At 38.2% G+C, this 21,232-nt stretch overlaps 1 long non-coding RNA gene across 1 annotated transcript; it reads left to right on the top strand.

Moving 5' to 3' along the window:
* The first annotated feature begins 15,688 nt into the window (after window positions 1-15,688).
* Window positions 15,689-18,051, top strand: LOC130457015 (uncharacterized). Its single transcript, XR_008915948.1, has 2 exons — window positions 15,689-15,862; window positions 17,462-18,051. It is a non-coding gene; the product is annotated as an uncharacterized LOC130457015 (long non-coding RNA).
* Window positions 18,052-21,232: the final 3,181 nt, after the last annotated feature.

The raw sequence follows: 21,232 nt of genomic DNA, 5'->3' as shown, positions 1-21,232 counted from the left end.
TTGTTGGGTCAAACTCACAGTAGGAATGGGAATGGATGGGAAATAGAAGACATTTGTTTTTTCCTGTGATTAAACATTTGAATGTGGGGATCCCCTTACATTTTATAAAAATGGCATAGCATAGTCTGTTCTCTCTCCAGATACTCATTCACTTGAGTTCAAGAAAGAATAAATAAAATAAATGGAAGCCATAGGCATCATTCATCCAGAGTTGAGCTCAATGGAAAAATAAAGCAGTTTAGCTGCTGCCTCTCCCTCTGTGAACTTTAGATTACTCCACCCTACTTAGTCTAACAAAATCAGGAATGTTTACACCCATACTTAAGGATTAAGTATTTAGGAGGATGGCCTATGACAGACATGTGCTAGCAAATGACAAATCAGAAACAACTGACAGACCCCCTGAGCTGTCCTAAGTTGAGCTTAAGCTACCATTGGTACATGTGAGACACAGGAAAATGATGTAAAAAACGTCTATATATTTCATGTTACTTCCTCTCTCTGCTGTCTTTCACGGAGAGGTGACTATGGCGGCAGCTTGCTGAGTGTTTTGGCATCTTGGCATGGTGGCAGCTATTGTCTGGGGTTAGCAGTGAGTTTTCTTTGATACTATCCTGGGAGAAGCTTAGTAGCCTAGTTCAGGTGAGGCATCTTCACTGAGCTCTCTTGGAGTTTGGACTGATTCTTTTCACCTTCCAAACACTATGCTCTTAGAAAAGCCTCTAATCTTCTTCAAAGACCTCATGGTGGAGGTCTTTGAAGTCCCCCTGGCACAGGCCAGACAGGAGAAATCCTATACCCTTTTTCTCTCTCTTCTTCTTAATTCCTTCCCTCTATTAATTAAAATCACTATAAATTTCCAAACTGACTTGGGTATTTTATTTGGGATTTTCTCTGGTGATCAAATTAATTTAGATTAGATCACAACCCTAAAATTATCCTGACACCTCTCTCTAGAAACTCATAATATTTTTTCCTTCTCACTAGAAAACTGCCAGAGTAGAGAGTAAGAAATTATCTTCTTGAACCTTTTATATTCATCCTACTTCTATTCATCATACTTAGCCTCTATTTGCAAGAGTTTTTTGTATCATCATTTTGTTGAGTCTGTGGACTCAGAATAATATTTTTAAATGTATAAATTAAAATATGTAGGGTTATAAAGGAAAACAATTACATTGAAATATGTTAATATGTGTGTGTATATATGTATATATGTGTGTATTCACACACACACACACAGAAGTATCCCTTCCACATTGTGACTTTCCCCACTGAGGTTTCAATATATCACAAGTCCATGTAAGAAATAATATGGAAATTTTGTGGAAACTGCAAATGACAATGAAAGCCAGCAGATGACAAAAAGTTTAGAAACTCAGAAATGCTTTAAAATATATATATCATATTGAATACCAAAATATTTTTTATACCATGCATATTCACAATTTCATTTTTAAAGTTAAAATAAGTAAACAGTTAAAGTTTTGGAAAAGAATATGAAAGCCAAAAAATTTTATGCAGATTTTCCAGATCATGGGGGCACTGTGCCCCTAACCCTTGCAATGTGGAAGGTATACCTATTTATGTGTATAAGTTCTTAGATTTCACATTAAGAATTCTTGCTCTAGGGATCAGCTAAGGACAATTCCAACAGAAAATTCCCTTTCCCCCTGTCTAATGGGAGAGAAGATACATAAGGAAAGGGAATAAAATTAGCGTTAATAATTTTCTGTTGGAATTATCCTATCTGATCCCTGTCAATTCCCTTCCTTATTCTTCAGTCATACTAGATCATTGATTCTTGACTTTTTCTCTTGATGGGAATCTTATGCCTGACTAGACTTTGCTAGAAATAAAGGAGCAAGACACTAAGATAAGAATTCTGTTTTTTGTATTCTCATCCCTCCCATAGTTTAAGACATGGCTGTGGAACCCTTGGTATTGGCCCAGATCCAATGCCAATCAAAGATGTATGTACTCATGGGCTAATTCAATAGTCTATCCATCAAATTGCATGTTATAATCTGAGTAATAGACATTCTCTACCCACTTTATTTTTTCCTTTGTGGTTTGAAATGCTTATCTCCTTTGGGTGACCACATAGATCTTGGGTGGATTCAGAAGAGCTCCAGAACTTTATGAAGTCTGTAGGTGAAGCATCTGGGAAACACTTCTATCGATAAGAAATTACTTCATTTCAACTTTGCATCAACCATGGCATTGGTTATTTTTTTTTTTGAGATGAGAGCAGCTGGTCTTAATTTGGCAAGCTATAAATACAAATTTTAAAGAATAAAAAGTTATTAGTGATAAGTTCTATTGCATTAACATTGTGGTTGGGATGGAGGGGGAAGTGAATAGTTCATTCTAAATACCTGTTTTCATTGTCATTTTGTAGTTCTCTTAAATGAATGGCAGCACCTAGACTCTGATGATATAAATCTCCACTGTCAAACTCCCCACAGATATTTCAGGAAATAGGTAAGGGTCTTGGGGTGACCTGTAATATTTTCCATTCAAAATTTAAAACAAACCTAAAAAAACCTCAGCCAAATCTTCATTGCTAGAAAAACAGAATTAGTCACTAAATGCCACTTTATCTTCAAGTTTTCCTCCCACCTCTAAAGTGGGTGTTTTTAAAAAAAATCAGTTTTGTTTTTTGAAAAAGATGAAAAATAACCCAGTTTTAAGGAGATCAATAACTATGCCTTCCCAGAATTGGATCAACCACTCCAGCACTTCTCAATTCCCAACAGACCCCCTTAAAAGAAGAAAATTTTAATTTAAGAGGAATTTTTTTTGGTGGTTCCAACCCCCAGGTTAGCTTATAGGATTCCGTTGATTACTAAAGTTGAACTCTTCAGAGCAGTCTTTTGCTTTTTACCTCCTCTGTGATGTCACAGTGAAACCTTGTTTTGATGGGAAATAGAAGACATTTGCTCTTTCCTGTTAAACTTTTGAGTGTGGGGATCCTCTTAATTTTTGCTAGAATTTGTTTTCTTTGAGAGTAACTGGTCTCAGGGATCTCTATCAATAATTAATAGAGATATTTTGTAAAAATGTCTTTATAAAAAACTTCATGAAATTGAGTTGGTCTTATTTGCCAGTGAGGTTTAGGATTGATATTTTTGTTGTTGTTCAGTCATTTTCAGTCCTGTCTGACTCTTCATGACTTCATTTGGTTTTTTCTTGGCAAAGATACTGGAGTGGTTGGCCATTTCCTTCTCCAGCTCATTTGACAGAGGAAGAAACTGAGGCAAAGAAGATTAAGTGATTTATCCACAGTCACATAGCTAGAAAGTATCTGAGGCAAGAATTGAATTTAGGGAGATGAGTTTTCCTGAGTTTTGGTCAGGCACTCAATTCATTGCTCCGCCTAACTGCCCCAAGGCTTGATATAAATAAATGTTATCTCTTTAGTCAAGAGTTTCAATTTTTAAACGAAGACAGTAGAGCACTTTAACATATATTATTATCTCATTTGATCTTCACAAGAATCCTGAAGTCATTGCTCTTATTCCATTTTACAGATATAGACACTGAGGCTTAGAAAAGTTAAGTGACTTTCCCAGGGTCACACAACTAGATAGTTTCTGAAGCAGGATTATGAACTCAGCCAGGTCTTCCTGATTTTAGGTCTAGTATTCTCATCACTGCTCCAACTAGTTGCCTCTTACTCTCAACCTTTCTGATAAAACAAACAAAACACTTTTTTTTTAAACCCTTCCCTTTCCTCTTAGAACCAATGCTAAGTATCATTTCCAAGGCAGTAGAATGGAAGAACTAGGTAATTGAGGTAAGTGACTTGCCCAGGGTCACATAGGAAGCATCTGAGGCCACATTTAAACCCAGGACCTCCAGTTCCCAGGTCTGACCCTTTATCCCTGAGCCAGTCACCTTGCTGGCACTACTATATTGTTTTTAATACACCTCAAGATTGCATTTGGTTTTTGGGTTCATTAAAATTGTCATTCATTAAATCTCCAGATTTTTTCTTATATTTTTATTTCTTAAACATATTTTTTTATTTCTTAAGGTTGTTTTTTTTTAACCCAAGTATAAAATTGTATATTTATCCTTATTAAAATGACATTACACCATAAAGGAAGCTTTCCTTTCTGTTTGGAAAGATGTTAAGAAACATGAGTTTTTGTCTTTTATTTCACTGGGTTTGTCACTATATATCCCTCAATGAACCACAAAAAATAAGCTTTATACATAAGTTTTTTAAAAAAAATTAACATATTTTGTTTTTATACCACTTTCAAGTCCAGATTATCTATCTATCTATCTATCTATCTATCTATCTATCTATCTATCTATCTATCTATCTATCTGTCTGTCTGTCTGTCTGTCTGTCTGTCTGTCTGTCTGTCTGTCTATCTGTCTGTCTGTCTGTCTGTCTGTCTGTCTATCTGTCTGTCTGTCTGTCTGTCTGTCTGTCTGTCTCTGTCTATCTTTTCCCATCTTCCCTAGAAACCCATTCTTTATAACATAGAATTTTTAAAAAGAGGTAAAAAGGTGGTTCAACAAAATTAAACAATGTATTACCCAACACTAGTGCTATATGGAAATGGTCTGTGTTCATGGCCCCCAACTTTTTCCAAAAGGGCAGAAGGTATATATTTTGGTTTTATTTTGTTCTTTCTGTTTGCATCGTTGTAGTCTGTTGATGGTCCTCCTACTTCATTTTGCCTTGATTCATGTCTCTTCCTAGGCATCACTGTATTCTTCACAATTTTAATTTCTTATATATTTCAGAGATATTCTATCATATTCATGGACTGCAATTTGGTTAGCCATCCCCCAGCTGATGGCTACAAAAATACTGCTATAATTGTAGTTGTTGTTGAGTCATTTCAATAATGTCTGACTCTTTGGGACCCCATTTGGGGTTTCCTTGGCAAAGATACTGAAGTGATTTGCCACTTCCTTTTCTAGATAATTTTACAGAAGAAGAAACTGAGGCAAATAGGGTGAAATGACTTGCCCAGAGTCACACAGCTTGGAAGTGTCTGAGGTTGAATTTGAACTTGAGAAGATGAGTCTTCTTGACTGTAGGATTTAAATTAATGCCCAATACTCCAAGTGTTATATTTTATAAAGTTTATTAATTATCACTAGAAGTAAAGGAATAAAAAGGTTATTATATAACAAAATAAGACCACCTGACTAAATTCTCCTGCCTATTTAAAAAAACCCAAAACTGCTGGCAGCCACTGCAATTACAGGAAGAAGAGAGAGAGATGGGGCTAAATCCAAACTTATAACCTCCCTACGTCAGCATGTAACGTGAGAAGGAGAGTGGGGTGCTGGGAATCATAGTTTTTAGGGTAACAGATTCTAATTGCACCCCCCCCCTGTGATTCCCATGGAAAACAAGCATGTAGAAATCTCCCAGATTTACATGTCTACTTTCCCCATGGAATCAGTACACATAACCAACTTACCCCTCTAAAGATCTATAACTAGAGGTACATATAATATTGCACTTTCTAAGGAGAAATTACAATAATTTGGGGATAAGAGGGAAATAAAAAAGAAAGAGAACAAAACCAATGATTGCTAGGCTCACTGACAAAAAGCCAATTAGGGGGAAGTCCCGGTTGGCATATGAGTATACATTCAAAATAAATGTGTTCAACCCTCCACAGTTCAATTTCACTATATCTCAAAGTTCATTCTGGATCCTTTGGTGTAGTGTGAGATTTCTGTAGGCATCTCCATGGCACCTTCTCCAAACAGTTCACTTTCTTGATTCAGGGAGGTAACAAATTTCTTATCCTAAAATTACTCTCAAACAAGAAAAAATTTTTTTTATAAAACTAGAATTTTATGACAATTATACAATTCCCCCCCCCCCGAGAGTGTTGACAAACACACAGATCACCCTGAGATACATGACTGAGTTATGAGGTATGTGAATCAATTGTAAAAAAGGAAGTAAAAAACATAAAAACAACCAAATAGAAGAAAAGAAAAAATAGTATATAAAAATTCTGAGTAAGCAAGAATAAGCCCATAACAGGTCCTAGAATCAGGGCCTAATAAAGTGATTGTATATTCCACATGCCTGTAGGACCATCACACCAATATGCACATACCTAATCAGTAGCCAGTACTACAGAAAGTTGCCACATTTATGAGACAGAAAAGGGACTAGATCTTTGCAGTAAATGGGAAATATTCTCTGGTCTGATTTTACCTCCACTCTCAGGGATAGGAGGGCCAGAATGATAGCTAAGCTGAGGTACTTTGTCTGAACATGTCACGGGGAAATCCTGCGTTTGACGTTGTCAAACAGCCACTTCCTCAAACCCCAAAACAAGTCCTCTGCCTTGGCGCAGATTCTCATCAATCCTATTGGGAGTGGTTGATTTCTTTGACCTTTTGCTTCTTGGCACTGTATAATGTCTCCTTTGCGGTCCCTTCTCCTGGAATCAGACACAATCATTAATCAAAGTCCCATAATATTTAACAATCAGTGGCAGGTTTCCATAGTCTAAAGCTTTTGCATATGCATTAATATTAGGAATAATGGATATTGTAAACTTATATTAGTGCAAAATAAAAAAAAAACATTAATACTGTTAACATATGCTTCAAGTACAAAAAATGAGAGAAAAAATTTCAAATACTGCATTGTACATACAAGGAAAAACAATGATAAAATCTAAAAAAATCAAAAGTATATAATCAGTGACACACTGTGTTTGCCTAAGGAGAGGCACAATACAAAGTTTCCTCACCCCCAAATTAGATTTAACTTGGCCATGATCCACAGTGTTAGTACAAATGATTTTCACTAAGAAAACTTTATCTCAAGTCCAGGTATAGGACAGTGCAAATAAAAGTAGGACTGTGCAAATAAATAACAGAACATATAGCTAATAGTCAAAACACAGTAACTTAAAGTGACATAGTATAATAGAATATATTAGATTGACTTAATATGTGAATTTAACAAAATTAAGTCTTAAAACACTCAGCAAATACAATAAGTATGATAGGATACAATCACTAAGTGTCAGTAGAAGGTACTCTTTTTACATGAGAGCAATGAATCCAAGAATCTTTTTCTCCAATTTTGATAGCTGTTGGAGTGGTTAACAGGATTTGAAATGGATCTTTCCAGGCAGGCAGGGTTGCTCCAGTGTGCTGGAAGTTTTTTATATATACACCTTGTCTTCTGGGTGTAGGTCATGGAGTGAGAAGTCTATACTGTGTACAGCAGCTCCAGATTTATGGAATTCTTACAATTTGATTTGTAAATTCTGTGTATATGAGGCAATAGAAGTGTCTTCCCCTAGCAATGATGTATATGCAGGAGAAAAAGGCTTAGCCTGCATAGGGAGATGTCCAAAAAGCATCTCATATGGTGAGATATGGAGATCTCCTCTGGGCCCGCTTCTAAGGTAAAATAGGGGCAGAGGGAGCATTTTAGGCCATTTTAAATGAGTCTCCATACACAATTTGCCAATCATGGTTTTAAGGTCTTTATTCATTCTCTTAGCTTGGCCTGAGCTCTGGGGATGATATGGTACATGGAATTTGGGAGTTATCCCCAAACAAGAATATACCTGAGATAGAACTTAAGTAAAATGAGTCCCTCTATCCGAATCAATTCCAAATTAATACATGCAGGCAGGCCAAAGTGAAGAATAATCTCTTTTAAGGATACCTTGGCAACAAAATTCGCTGTGGCCTGGGTGGTAGGAAAGGCTTCTGGCCATCTGGTTAGTTGATTCACTATGACTAGACAAAATTTATACTGTCCAACCTTTGGCATAGTGATAAAATCAATTTGTGTTCAAAAGGTGTGCAAGTCAGAGAATGCCCACCAAAAGCTTTGCCACAAAGGAGCGCTGATTGAATATTTGGCAAGTAGGGCAGGCTGTACACACTTTAGAGGTTATGGTAGTTATGCCAGGGTCTATCCATGCTCTTTTAATAGAGTCCACAATGCCTTGGGTACCAAAATGACCATTTTTGTGTATGGATTGGCAAATTTGGTGATAAAAACTTCCAGGGAGCAGGGGTTTTCCTTCAGATGATACCCATACTCCATTTATCTGTTAAGTCTTACATTTTTGCTTCCATTTTCCCACTTCCTTTTCATTATAAGAAAGGGATAAATTTAAGTCATCAATAGTTGTCAATGTTAAAATTAACTCAGGCCCTTCTAAGGTTTCTAGCTTTATAGTGGTATCTGCCCTATCATTTCCCCTAGAGACAGGGTCAGTGCCATGTGGGCTTCAGGGAGGTGAAGATCAGAAAGAATTATATTTTGCAATTATATAGGCATGCTTCAGACCTATCAGTTCTGCACCTTGATCACTTATATTTGAGGGCAGTGAAGCTTACCACAGAGTGGCAAATTCTGTGACTACAATAGCACCAGTGTAGCATATGCTATCCCTCATGAAAGAACCATCTGTGAATAAGACTAAGTCTGGATTATTTAAAGGAGTATCCAGAAGATTGTCTCAAGGCTTTACTGCTGTGGACACTAGAGATTCACAACTGTGCAATGGCTCTCCTGAGACTGGTAAATCAGGAAGCAAGGTTGTAGGATTTAGAATTGTACAGCATTTTAAGGTAATATTCTCATTACCTAACAAAGTTACCTCATACCTAGCAAGTGTCTGTTCAGAAAATGCCTGTATTCTAGAAACAATGCTTCAACTTCATGTGGGCATATTATGGTTAATGAGCATCCTAAGACTAAATCAGCAGATTTAGTTACCAATAAGGCAGTGGCAGTTATGCCTGTAAGACATGGTGGTGCTTCAGAAGCTACTGGGTCCAGCTGGGCCTAATAATAAGCAATTGGATTCTGAACAGGTCCTAAAGATTGAGTTAAACACCTGAAGCTACCCCTCTCTGTTCATGTACATACAAAGTAAATGGCTTGTAATCTCGGATGCCTAGAGCAGGGGTAGACAGGATAGCCTGTTTTAATTTTGAAATTGCTGACAGATGTTCTGCCTCTAATTTAAGGGGTTCAGGGACTGAATTTTTTGTCAGAGAAATAAGGGGCTTGGTGATTTCCCCATAACAAGGGATCCACTGCCTTCAAAACTCTGTTGCTCCAAGGATAACCCTCAACTATTTCTTAGTGGAGGGTGTGCACAATTTTTGAATATCTTCAATGTGCTTAGGGGAAATAGAGTAGGCACCAGCAGTTAAATTGAAAGCTAAATATTCTACTTTGGGGAGACACCACTGAACTTTTGCCTTTGAGATCTTGTGGCCTGTCTTATGTAGTTCTAAAAGGAGATGTTTGCTATCTTCTTGGCATGCTGTGGCATTTGGTGAGGTCAAGAGCAAATCATCCATGTATTGAATTAAACAGTTATTCTTAAATTTAATATTATCTGTATTTTGACTCAAAAGTTGTGAGAACAATGTAGGACTGTCCATGAATACTTGTGGCAGTTGGCACCAGGTCCATTAGGAACCTTTCCAGGTGAAAGCAAATATAATCCTGGAATTCTCATGAATTGGTATTGAGAAAAATGTTGAGCATAAGTCTACTACAGTAAAGTGTGTAGCTATTTTAGGAATAGAGGAGATAATTGTGTTTGGGTTTGGAACCACAGGATGTCTTTTTATGACATGGTTATTTATAGCCCTTAAATCTTGGACAAATTGATAGACAATTTTTCCATTGGGGCCTAATTTTGACTTTTTTACAGGTAGGATGGGGGTATTATATTCAGATTTGCATGGAATTATTATTCCTTGCTCAATTAATGAATATATCACTGGGGTAATTCCCTTAATTGCCTCTTTTGATAGACAATACTGAGGAATGGAAGGAGGTAGCCCATCTTTTGTCCTAATTTGAATAGGAACAGCTGATTTAAGTAGGTTGACATCAGAAGACAATTTGACTCAAAGAGACTCAGATATATCAGCTGGGATTTCAAAGGTGGGAGGCTCCTTCATATCCTGATTGTCTGAAAGAAGTACAGAGAGTAAAGTTAAGGATTCCTCAGGCAATTCTAGTGACATTGAACTGTCTGGAGAGTAAGTTATTGTGGCTCTAAGCTTGCATAAAAGATCTCTTCCTAGCAAATTTATAGGTGAGTTAGGCATTAGAAGGAAAGAATGTTCTACTGATAGGGGTCCCACAGAAACCATTAGAGGGGAAAGCTTTGAGACCTTTATGGGTGGTCCTGATACCCCTACTACATTTAGCAAGATGATAGAATAACATTCAGAATCAGGTTTAGTCATTAATATTGCTTTGGATACTCCAGTGTCTTTTTGATTCCACGACCCTTATCCCCTCTCCTCTTGCATCTTCATAAAGGTCCTTGGGTATTCCCCTGGGATCCCCCACACTGAGGGGGATTTTCACCCTGAGTATAATGTGGATGAACTCCACTTTGGATATATTGTTGTTGGATATTTTGTTGTGTATTATCATTTGCCTCGTTTGGAGTATTATTTATTATTATTATTATTTCTAAAGTTGTTATCATTCCTATTTGCCTGATTCCATTTCTTACAGACTATCATTATGTGATCCCCTTTTCCACAGAAGTAACACATTAATGATTGATTTGTGGATTCCTGCAAAGGGACTATGGCCACTCCATGATTTTCTTTTTCCTTTTTTAAATTCCTCCTTTAAAAATTTTATTTCTTTCGTTAGGTCCTCCACTAAGTTACTGTTCTCTTCATCTTTCTGTTCATGGCCCTTAAACACATAGATTGCTACCCTCCTCAATTCCTTGAGATCAATAGAGTCCCAATTCAGGTAGCTAGTCTTAAAATAGTCTCCAATCACTTTACAACAATTTTTAATGAATTACCTATGTATTTGTCTAACATCCCTTTTGTATGATTGAAAATCTGTTACCCTAAAAAAGAACTACATATCCCAAGAGCCTACTGATTTCCTGTCATTACGTACTTCCTGTAGACAGAGGATAAAGGGCATGGGCTTTGGAGGCTCCCTCTCTGATGTAGAATCAGCATCGATAGTGGTGAGTGGGGATGACTAAAAATGGTTAACCAACCATGGGCATGAGGTCTTTATTTTGTAGCTTTTTTTATTCCTTGATTTCTAATGATCATTAATAAATCTCTTAAAATATAATATTATTATTGAGATTTAATTTTAACTTTTACACTTTCTCTAGACAAGTCCAAGTCTATATATCTCCCTCCCAGTTCAATGAGTCTATCCATAAACTAGAGGGATTTTCTCTTGTTTTTGTCTAATGTTCTCAAATTTTGCCCATATACCAGGCTTATCAGAGCAAGCTCTCATTGTTGTAAGTAATGTGTCTTTGGCCTGGCATAGTTTTAAGTAACCTTCCTCTGTATTCAAATTCCATTTCAGGTCTTTGAGTGGCCAATGAACTGCTCTTATTTCTTGGGCCTCATTAGCAAGGGAGATGATTTTATTTTTCTCTCTTTCTGTCAAGAAAACTTGGAGTATATAGTCCAAGTCTTGCCATACTGTATCATATGTTTTATAGATTTTTTAAAAGATCTTTTTTAATCTCTACAATAGGATCATCTTCAAAGTAAGGGGCATTTCCCTTGAATCTCTCAATATCTAGTGGGGTGAAGGGTGTGTTTAAGAGCACCACCTTTCCAGATTTATTAAAGGTGGGTACTTCTTTTAAGGGGAATATGAATTTAACTGAATTATTTGCAATTTCTGTCTCTTGGCTGGATGTTTGGGTTGCTGTGGAGCAGGAAAGGGAAGGGGGAGGAGTAGTTGGGATAAGAGGGAGGGGTTGATCTGGGAATGGGGAGGCAGGGTGGGAGGAATGGGGATGGGGTTTGGAAGGAGGGGCAGGGGAGGGGTTGGTTTGGGTAGAGGGAGGGTCTGTAACAGAGGAAGAAGAGGAAGAGGCAGGGTGAAGGGGGATCTGTCAGATGGAAGTGGTGAAAGGAAGGGGCAAGGGTTGGGTTGGGGGAGGGGACAGTTGAGACAGATGGAGAAGTTGAGTGTGTGTGTGTGGGAAGGTCTGGCTATGGGCTTCCAGAAGCTGAATAAGATGAGATAAGAGAAAATCAGCTTTAGGCATGGGTTTGAATGGAGGGCAGGTTTGAATGGAGGGGAGTATTCCTTCTGATTTTTAAAATTATGCAAGTGTTTCTCAGTGCTATCTATTTGAGTATGTAGTTTAATCAAAGTAACCTTATATTGATTTTTCTTGAGGAGAAAATATACTATGAATAGGAGCCCTCCCAGGAACAGTGTTAAATAAATAAAGCAATTCTGAAATGCTGAATAGTTCAAACTCAGTAAAATTTCTGGGATCTAAGACTTTTTCAAAGTTAGAAAAAGCCATTCTCTCATTGCCAGTGTGATTTGAAATGTCATTCTTAGACATGCCCCTCTTAGCTAGTTAAAAATAAATGGAGGGCTGCTGAAAGGCTTTAGCCAGAGGCTAAGGTAGTGAGGGAAAACAAAAGCTTTCTTTTTTAGGCACAATGAAGGTAAAAAGAAAATTCCTAGGAGCTGCCTAGCAGAGCTGGCCTAGGAGAGCAAAAAGGTGTTTGAGTATAGAATACAGGCTGCACCTGATATTTGAGTCTGGAAACCAGAGTCTAATTTCTAAAATCTGGCTTTCAATCCACTGAGCTACTAACTGCCCCCTGCTATGCTGGGTATTAGGGTCTAAAGGGTGGCATGGGAGATACCTGTGTGGGCTAAAATTCCTCCCTCTTAGCCAGGAACATGAAAATCCTCAGGGTCAGTTTAAAATTGACCTGGGAGGTAAATGGGGATGGGAGTAAGTGGAGGTAGGCAGTGTGGAAGGGGCTTAGGCATTCCTGCTTGGTGTGCATCCATGCTGAGTTGCTGAAGTCCTTTCAGCTCCAAGCTGGAAATTCAAGTGGCTACTGCACACTTGAGACCCATGTGGAGGGAGAGGGGTATAGCTGGGCCAGCAGGGGGCCAGCTTCTTAAGTCTCTCACCTTCTACACAGGGGGAATCTGCAGTGCTCCAGGGCATCAGTGAGGAATGTTGACTCAAGCAGATGGGCGCAGGCAGATGGATGGGGGTTGGATGCAGCAAGAAGTGGCTTATCTCTTTTGGCTAAGAGCCCCGCTTAGTCCTACAGGAAAAGCAAAGTGAATGGGCGGAGATGCCACTATCTGGCTCCTGTTGTGGGAGGTTCTCCACCACTGGAAGAGCTCTGAAGAAAGTCCCTCGAAGGGAAAGCTGTAGCAGAAGAGAAATGTGGTTTTATCTACTCACTTAAAGAGGAGTAAAAGTTCTAAATTCCAGACTTCGTGGTTGCCAAAAATATAGGATTTAAATTCATGTCCAATACTCCAAGAGTTATATTTTATAAAGTTTATTAATAATCGCTAGATGTAAAGGAATAAAAAGGTAATTATCTAACAAAATAAGACCCCATGCCTAAATTCTCCTGCCTATTTAAAAAAAAAAAACTACTGGCAGTGGCTGTGATTACAAGAAGAAGAGAGAAAGGTGGGGCTACACCAAACTTATAACCTCCCTATGTCAGCACATGGCATGAGAAAGAGAGTGGGGTGCTGGGAATTGTAGTTTTTAGGGTAACAGATTCTCATTCCACATGACTCCAGGCATGGTGCTCTATAGCATCAAGCTGCTATAATTATTTTCATAGATGTGGGGCCTTCCTGTCTCTGAGGAGTACATGCCTATCAGTGAGATATCAAAATGTATGGACATTTTATTTGCTTTTTAAAAGCACAACTCCAAATTTCTATCCAAAATAGTTCCAGCTTTAGAGTCCAACATTGCATTCATATGCCCATCTTTCCCTGGCCTCTTTAAACTGACTATTCCCATTTTTGATGAGTTGTTTTGATTTTCCTTTTTATTCATGATTTGCTTGTTTCATTTGATCTTTATAATTTGCAAACCTTTTGCAAGATGTGCCTTCATACCCTTTTGCTCCTTATCCATTCAGGACTGGTTCTTGGTTTTATATGGTGTGAATTGTCTCATTCATCCCACATGGCTACCAGCTTATTACAAAAACACTTATTTAGAAAGTATTTGCTGCTAGATGGTAGGAAAGGTGAGGCTGATCACTTCTCCAGTCCTTTAGAATGCTGTCAAAATAAATTACTTGTAGGTACTTTCTCCATCTCCTCCCCCCACCCCCATAGGAGGAAGGGGTTTTCCAGTTCCTCATTTTAGAATACCTCCCTCCTTTCCCCAGGCTATTTGGAGCTGTTTTCCACCCATCTTGCTAGCAAAGCCTTAAACTATCTTAATATCATCTTTTGGTCTATTAGGGAGTCATTCAACCTCTTTTAATCCAAAATTTTTCCCTTAGCTATAGACCAAAATTCCTTTTTATGGATTCTCAGAACCCCAGAATCCCCTTTAAACTATTCCAGAGACATCAACTAGAAAAACTGCCAAACATCAGTGTAGAACAAGGATTAAAAGGATTCTTTTCAATCTCCATAATCCTCCTCTCCTTGATATGTAAATCAATCAAAGACAAGACAAAAATCAGGGGGAGGGGCACCAAACAAAAGATCTTTGCCCCAAACCCTCCATTATCCTCTCCCACACCCCAGCAAAAAGTTGGTTGTATTCCCTCCAGCTGCCTCATCACAGAGATACCTCTGATGCCATTCATGGTAAAGAGTCTCAGCTATGTTTGGTTGTTCCAAAGTGGTTGCAGTCAGTGGTCCACATAGGCTAGGAAATTGACATTGTCAAACTACTTCCATGAATGACCAAAGGATGACTAGCCAAATTATACAGCAGGCTATTCTCTTGGCAGATAGCAATGAGTTTCTTTTTACCTTCTGTTTGTCAAAACTGATGTTTCATTATTACTGACAACCGTGTTATCTGCTAATTCTCTGAAAACAACAGAATAAAAACATGGTCTTCTCCTATTAATGCTTATGGGAAACAATGTGATGCATTTTACAGTAAAAAGAACTGATTTCTGATGTATATTATCTCATTCAGAATGGAATCTGAATGATTCAGAAACAGCTTGGGTGGGTCAGGTACAGAATTCTGTTTCTGAAAGTCAATTCTAGGCAATAGGTTCAGTCTAAATCTTCTGTCTCTTCTACCTCCATTTTTCTTTACTTAATGGAGATTAAAAAGAGAGAGCAGCCACTGATAGCAAAAAGGATAGCAACAGCACTATTCAGTGACTACCATTTATGTAGCACTTTAAGGTTTTCAAACCACTTTATATTATTTAATTTGATTCTCATAATAACACTGGAGAGTTTAGTCCTTTTGTAGTTGAGGAACCAGGCTAAAAGGGTCAATGATTTGCCCAGGGTCATATAACTAAAAAGTATCTGAGGCTAGATTTGAATTCAGCCCATCTTGACTTGTCTACCACCCCATCCCTACTTGTTCAGTTGCTTAGTCATGTCCAATTCTTCATGATCCCATATGGGGTTTTCTTGACATAGATACTGGAATGTTTTTCTATTTCCTTTTCCAGTTAATTAGGGAAACAGAGATTAAGGGACCTATCCAGGGTCACAAAGCTGGTCATTGTCTGAGGTTGGATTTGAATTCAAGCATTCATGATTCCAGGTTAAGTGCTGTGTCCACTGAACCATTCATAATGCCACCTAGCTATTTGGTAAATAATTTTAAAAGTTCATTACAATGGAAAAAAACACTTACTCTGGAGCCAGTAGATGGGTTAAAATTTCACAACTAATGTAAAAATAGACTCGAACTCTGGACTTCAATCCCCACAAGCCTTTGCTCCACTTCCCCAGAATGCTTTGTCATCTCACCTGGGCTGAGATCGAGAAGGGATTTAAGCTGATTGCAAAGGCTTTTGCACTCTTTTGGACTTCCGTTTTGGGGCAGAGGTGGCTCTTTCCATAATGTAGGTGAGGTCTTGTCTAGGCCTCTGGCCTGGGCACGTGTTTTTTCTTACTTGTATATTCTTAAATTCTCAACCTTTAATAAACCTCATAAAATATAATACTCCTTGCATAGAGAAACTAATTTCTACCTACCTCAGTCTCCCCTAAATTTTAATCTTTACAGTTTGGCGACCACGAAGGGACTCGAACCCTCAAAGTAGCTGAAGTGAAATACATTTTATAACCCCCAACCTTCCTGCATTTCTAAATATGTGAATGGAAATTGGGGCAGTTAATCTCAGGGCATGTACCCCTAAAAAGCCTCCAAAAAGGAGCTTCCCTTTATTTATACTCTTCAGCTCACTATTTTACTTCTACCAGAATGATATATAGATTTCTTGATTATGTTCTTAACCCAAGATGAGTTTTACGTTGTTTAAAAATATATTTATTACCAAGGTTGAAAGATTGCTATGATTGTAAAAACTTTTGACAAATATCCATCAATTCATAGGTTTTTAAATACCATACAGCAACTCCTATAAAAATGAAAGCGTGTTTGTTTGCTATTGTAATTAATTGGGCTATTGAGAATTTTGGGGATATTGATATCTACATATTTGTACTACTGTTCAATTCATTTGTCATACTCACAGTAGATCATGGCCAGACATTAAGAGGAAATGGATCTCATTTTTGGTGAGAAAGCCTTGTAATCTTTATTTTCTTAGCTGACACAGAGTGTCAATGATTATAAGCTATATTTTTGAATTTTTAAAGCTCTTTTATTATTATATTTTTCTCACATGTGCAATGTACTTTTCAGTATTTTTAAATATTTTTTCTCTCCTTTTATATTTGAAGCACATGTCACCAGCATTAAGATTTTCTTTAACTTTTTGATTTTTTTGTACTACAAGTTTAAGATACATTTGCTAATGCATGCCCTAAAAAGCTTGTGACTATAAAAATGATGCCACTAATTATTTGAATAAATTATGGGACTTTGCTTAATGATTCTGTCTGATTCCAGGACAAGATATACACAAAAGAGCCATTGCACAGAGCCAAAGAAAAGCCAATCCAGGATGGATTGATGCACTTCTAGGCCAATACAAAGGTTTTGAACCTAGTGTGAGACTTGGGGTTGCGACACTTGACTTATGTTACAATGTAGGCCTTCCTTGTGTCCACACTCACTCTGAAGATACTCACAGACGAGTATCTCCAAACTTGGCTCCTACTTGGCTTCTATAATCTGGTCCCTTTCTTTTCTGCCTCTCATAGTGTGGTACCTTTCTGTAGTCCTGGCTATTGACTGGGTAAATGCATCATTGCTTAGATCATTTTGATTGGACCCTGATAGAAGGACCTGTTATAGATTTATTTTTCTTTTTACTTGGAATTTTACACATAAGACTTTGATAGTCTATATTTTCATCCAGAGTTTTTTCTTTTATTTGGATTTTTCTGATTTTTTTTAATATCTCTTGCCAATTGATTCATATACCTCATACCTCAGCCATGCATCCATAAGTGATTCTTTTTTTTTCAATCACTCTCTTAATGGGGGAATGTAAAAAATATCATTTAAATTGCAAAGTTCAAATTCTTTTTGAGAAGAATTTTAGGTAAAGAAGATGCTACCTCTCTGAATCCAGAACTGAACTGTTGGAGAAGATACCATGAAGAAGCCTCAAAACCAGACAGCTGCACAAAAATTGAACTTTGGGTGTGGTTGATTGAACATTTATTTGTATGTATACTTTCATGCCAAAGGGGATTGCCCCCTAACTGGCTTTTTGTCAATGTGTTCAGCAATTGTTGGTTTTGTTTTTTTTTTCTCTTATCCTCAAATTACTGTAATGTTTAAGTTGATTATGTTCTCATGATCCTTTTTGGGGAAACTTCGCCCCTCAACAACGATCAAAAGGAGGAATGTAAAAATAAGACTCGAACTCTGGACTTCAATCCCCACAAGCCTTTGCTCCACTTCCCCAGAATGCTTTGTCATCTCACCTGGGCCGAGATCGAGAAGGGATTTAAGCTGATTTCAAAGGCTTTTGCGCTCTTTTGGACTTCCGTTTTGGGGCAGAGGTGGCTCTTTCCATAATGTAGGTGAGGTCTTGTCTAGGCCTCTGGCCTAGGCATGTGTTTTTTCTTACTTGTGTATTCTTAAATTCTCAAGCTTTAATAAACCTCATAAAATATAATACTCCTTGCAGAGAGAAACTAATTTCTACCTGCCTCAGTCTCCCCTAAATTTTAATCTTTACACTAACACTACTTCTTATGACCTTGAGTAAGTCATTGACCTCTCTGGACTTCAGTTTCTTCATCTATAAAATGAAGATCTAACTGCTTAGATGACTTCTGAAGTTCTTTCTAGTCCTGGATCTATGATCCTAGATCTATGCATAGATCAGGGAAGATGGGAAAGACTGGAGAAAACTACCTATTTTTATTTCTAGAATGCCCTATTACCCAAATTTTTTTCTTTGAATTTATGAGTTGAAGAAAGGATGTTAGTCTGATCAGTGAAGGCCCAGTGAATAGAGTGCAGCAGGAAGATAGAGAGAGGTTTAAGGTGTGAGGTCCTGGGAGGATTGGCCACATGGACAAGGGGGCTTCTGAAAGGTGGAAGATTTCCAAGGGATGAGGAATTCCTCTAGGGAGGAGGTTATAGATATGTGGAGTCCAGATATTGAGAATCATTTGCCAAAATGGAATAAATATAGCATTTTGCCAAGTATGGGAAAAAATGCTTGCTGACTTTTGGACCTTTTAGGTCATTAAACACAATTCCTTCATTCTACAAGGTAGCTAGGTAGCACAGTGGATAAAGGGCTAGACTAGAGTTGGGAAGACCCAGGTTCAAATTTGGCCCCAGACTCTGTGATCCTGGGCTATGTGATACTGGACAAGTCACTTAACTCTGTTTGCCTCTGTTTCCTCATCTGTAAAATGAGCAGGCGAAGGAAATGGCCAACTATTCTAGTATCTTTGCCAAGAAAACCCCAAATAGGGTCACAAAAAGTTGGACTTGATTGGAGAATGACTCAACAATAAAAATCTACTCTAGTACAGTACCTGGAAATCTTCATCATCTGAAAATTAACTTTTTCTTAAGATTTAAGGATATGCTATTGGTAGGAACTGCTTTCCATATCACACTTTGGTTCTGGGAAGGAATAGAATGCCACTTCAATAAAACTTATCTGGGCAGGTTGGCCAAATCAGGATGATGGTAACTGACAGGACTCAAACCCATCAGTGAGTTGGGGGGATGCCTACCCCAAGCATGTGAAGACTTTCACAGGTGGAATGGGTAGATGAGAACAATTTATTCCAATGGCCATGAAGGTGCCTAAAGAAGGCACTGTGGAGTACTTAGAGCTTGGTCAGACATTGAAGACATCAAGATCATCCATTGCATTCCAGGCCATCGCCAAATATGGCTCTTCACTCTTAAGATTTAAATCCCTTTCATTGTTTCTCAACTTTGCCTCATGTGATAGGACCAAAATCTATGAGGAATTCCCTTTTTTCCAACAACAGGAATTTGTTTTCCCCCAAAGCAACAGTTTCCCCCAGGATTTGATGGACCCCTGCCTCTCTTGCTGCAGCTTCCTGGCCATCTAATTCATAAAAAATTCCATTCACTTGAGGTTGGGAACATCTCCAACTTGGTGGCTGTCTGAAGATCATTTTTCTGAAGACCTCTCATTTTCACGGCTTCTCTTTCTTACAGTTAATGAGCCTTTAAACTCATGTGGGAAGCTCTTATTTAATGGAAGGCTGTTGAGAATTGTTTTGTAGTATTTTCTAAGTGTAACTAATGATCACCTCTCTGATTTATCCATTCTTTAAGTTCTACTTTGGTAGCCTCATCATGAGTCCCCATCATAACCACATAAGCATAGAAGACATAAAACATGAATGGTTTTATTTACAACTTTAATGTAAACAGAGAGGATTCTCATCTGAGTCTGAAAGTAATGGTATTCCCAGTGAACAACATTCTCCCTACATACCTCTGCACTCCCTGGGACTCCTCTCACCTGTCTTTAGCTGGTGCAAGGGGGTTGGGGGAGAGGTGGTCTTCCTCTCCACAGCGGTTTCTTATTTATTTTTGGCCACTTTCACTTCAGCAGTTGTCTCCAGGTTATGTTCTACTCACCACTTCTAAGGCTCAGTTTAATCGTCACTCCCTATGTAGTCTTTCTTGATTTTCAACTCTCCCTCCCCAGTGTTAGTGGGCTCTCTGGCCTTAAAATATCTTGTAATTACTTATATATATGTTGTCTCCCCCACTATTTATTTACTGCCTACGAGCAAGGCTTGTTTCTGTTTTTAATCATTCTCTCCCAATGGTGCCTAGCATAGTACTTTGTACCTAGTTGATGGTTGACAAATGTTTATGTTTAAGGGCCAGTGTAATAGATAGATATTTCTGAGGGTGTATATTTGAGAGATACTAAATGACTAATGGATCAAGTTTGCCTACCCTCCTCCCTTTATGACTCCCTTCCTCCCCCCTTTTAATCTCCCTTCCTCCCCCCCTCTTCAGAAGCCTTTCAGTTTCCCCTCCCCCTTTTCTTCAGTTTCACTCAGTGTGAACTATGATGCTTTAGAGAAAATACTCTTTTTCCTTCTTTAACTCAAGTAAGGGTTTATTGGGGAAGACAAGAAAGGATGGAGGATAAGGTAAGAGGGATGGGATTTCCATATTCTCTATAGAGAGTGTTTGGAGGATATTGAGGGTATGGCAATCCAGTCACTCTTGTGAAACAGTCAGTCAGAGAGATATGAGGACTGCTGCCTTTTCTTCTTCCTTCTTCCTTTCAACTCAGCCAGCCAGCCAACACCATCAGCCAGAAGCCAGAAGCCCAGAAACCCAGTCCAGCCCAGTTCAGCCAAAAGCCAAAAAGCCCCTTCAGCCCAGTCCAGCTGTTGACTTAGCTTCAACTTTCTCCAAATGGAATCTTCATTTTGACTGACAGATGATGTCCTTTGCATGCATGCCTCTTCAACAACAGTATAGTCAATGTTACATTTGTTGAATTAATTCATCTATGACTTTTCTCTACAACTCCACTGCCTCTCTAAAGGTGGTCTCATTTTTGGCTATGTGGCTCTTGCTTCTTTCTTTTTTGAAACCCTGACTTTTTGTCTTAGTATCAATTCTAAGACAGAAGAGTGATGAGGGCTAGGCAATCATATTAAGTGATTTGCCCAGGCTCACACAGCTAGGAAGTTTCTGAGGCCAAATTTGAACCCATGTTCTCTCAATGCCAGGCCTGGTGCTTATTTACTCTGCTACCTACCTGTTCCTGTGACTGCTGCTCCTTGTAGCATTCCTTACTTAGTACCTGTTCTAATACAGTAACAGGT

The sequence above is a fragment of the Monodelphis domestica genome, chromosome 2, assembly GCF_027887165.1.
Source record: "Monodelphis domestica isolate mMonDom1 chromosome 2, mMonDom1.pri, whole genome shotgun sequence".
Classification (NCBI taxonomy): Eukaryota; Metazoa; Chordata; class Mammalia; order Didelphimorphia; family Didelphidae; genus Monodelphis; species Monodelphis domestica.
This window is presented reverse-complemented; position numbering and strand designations above follow the sequence as displayed.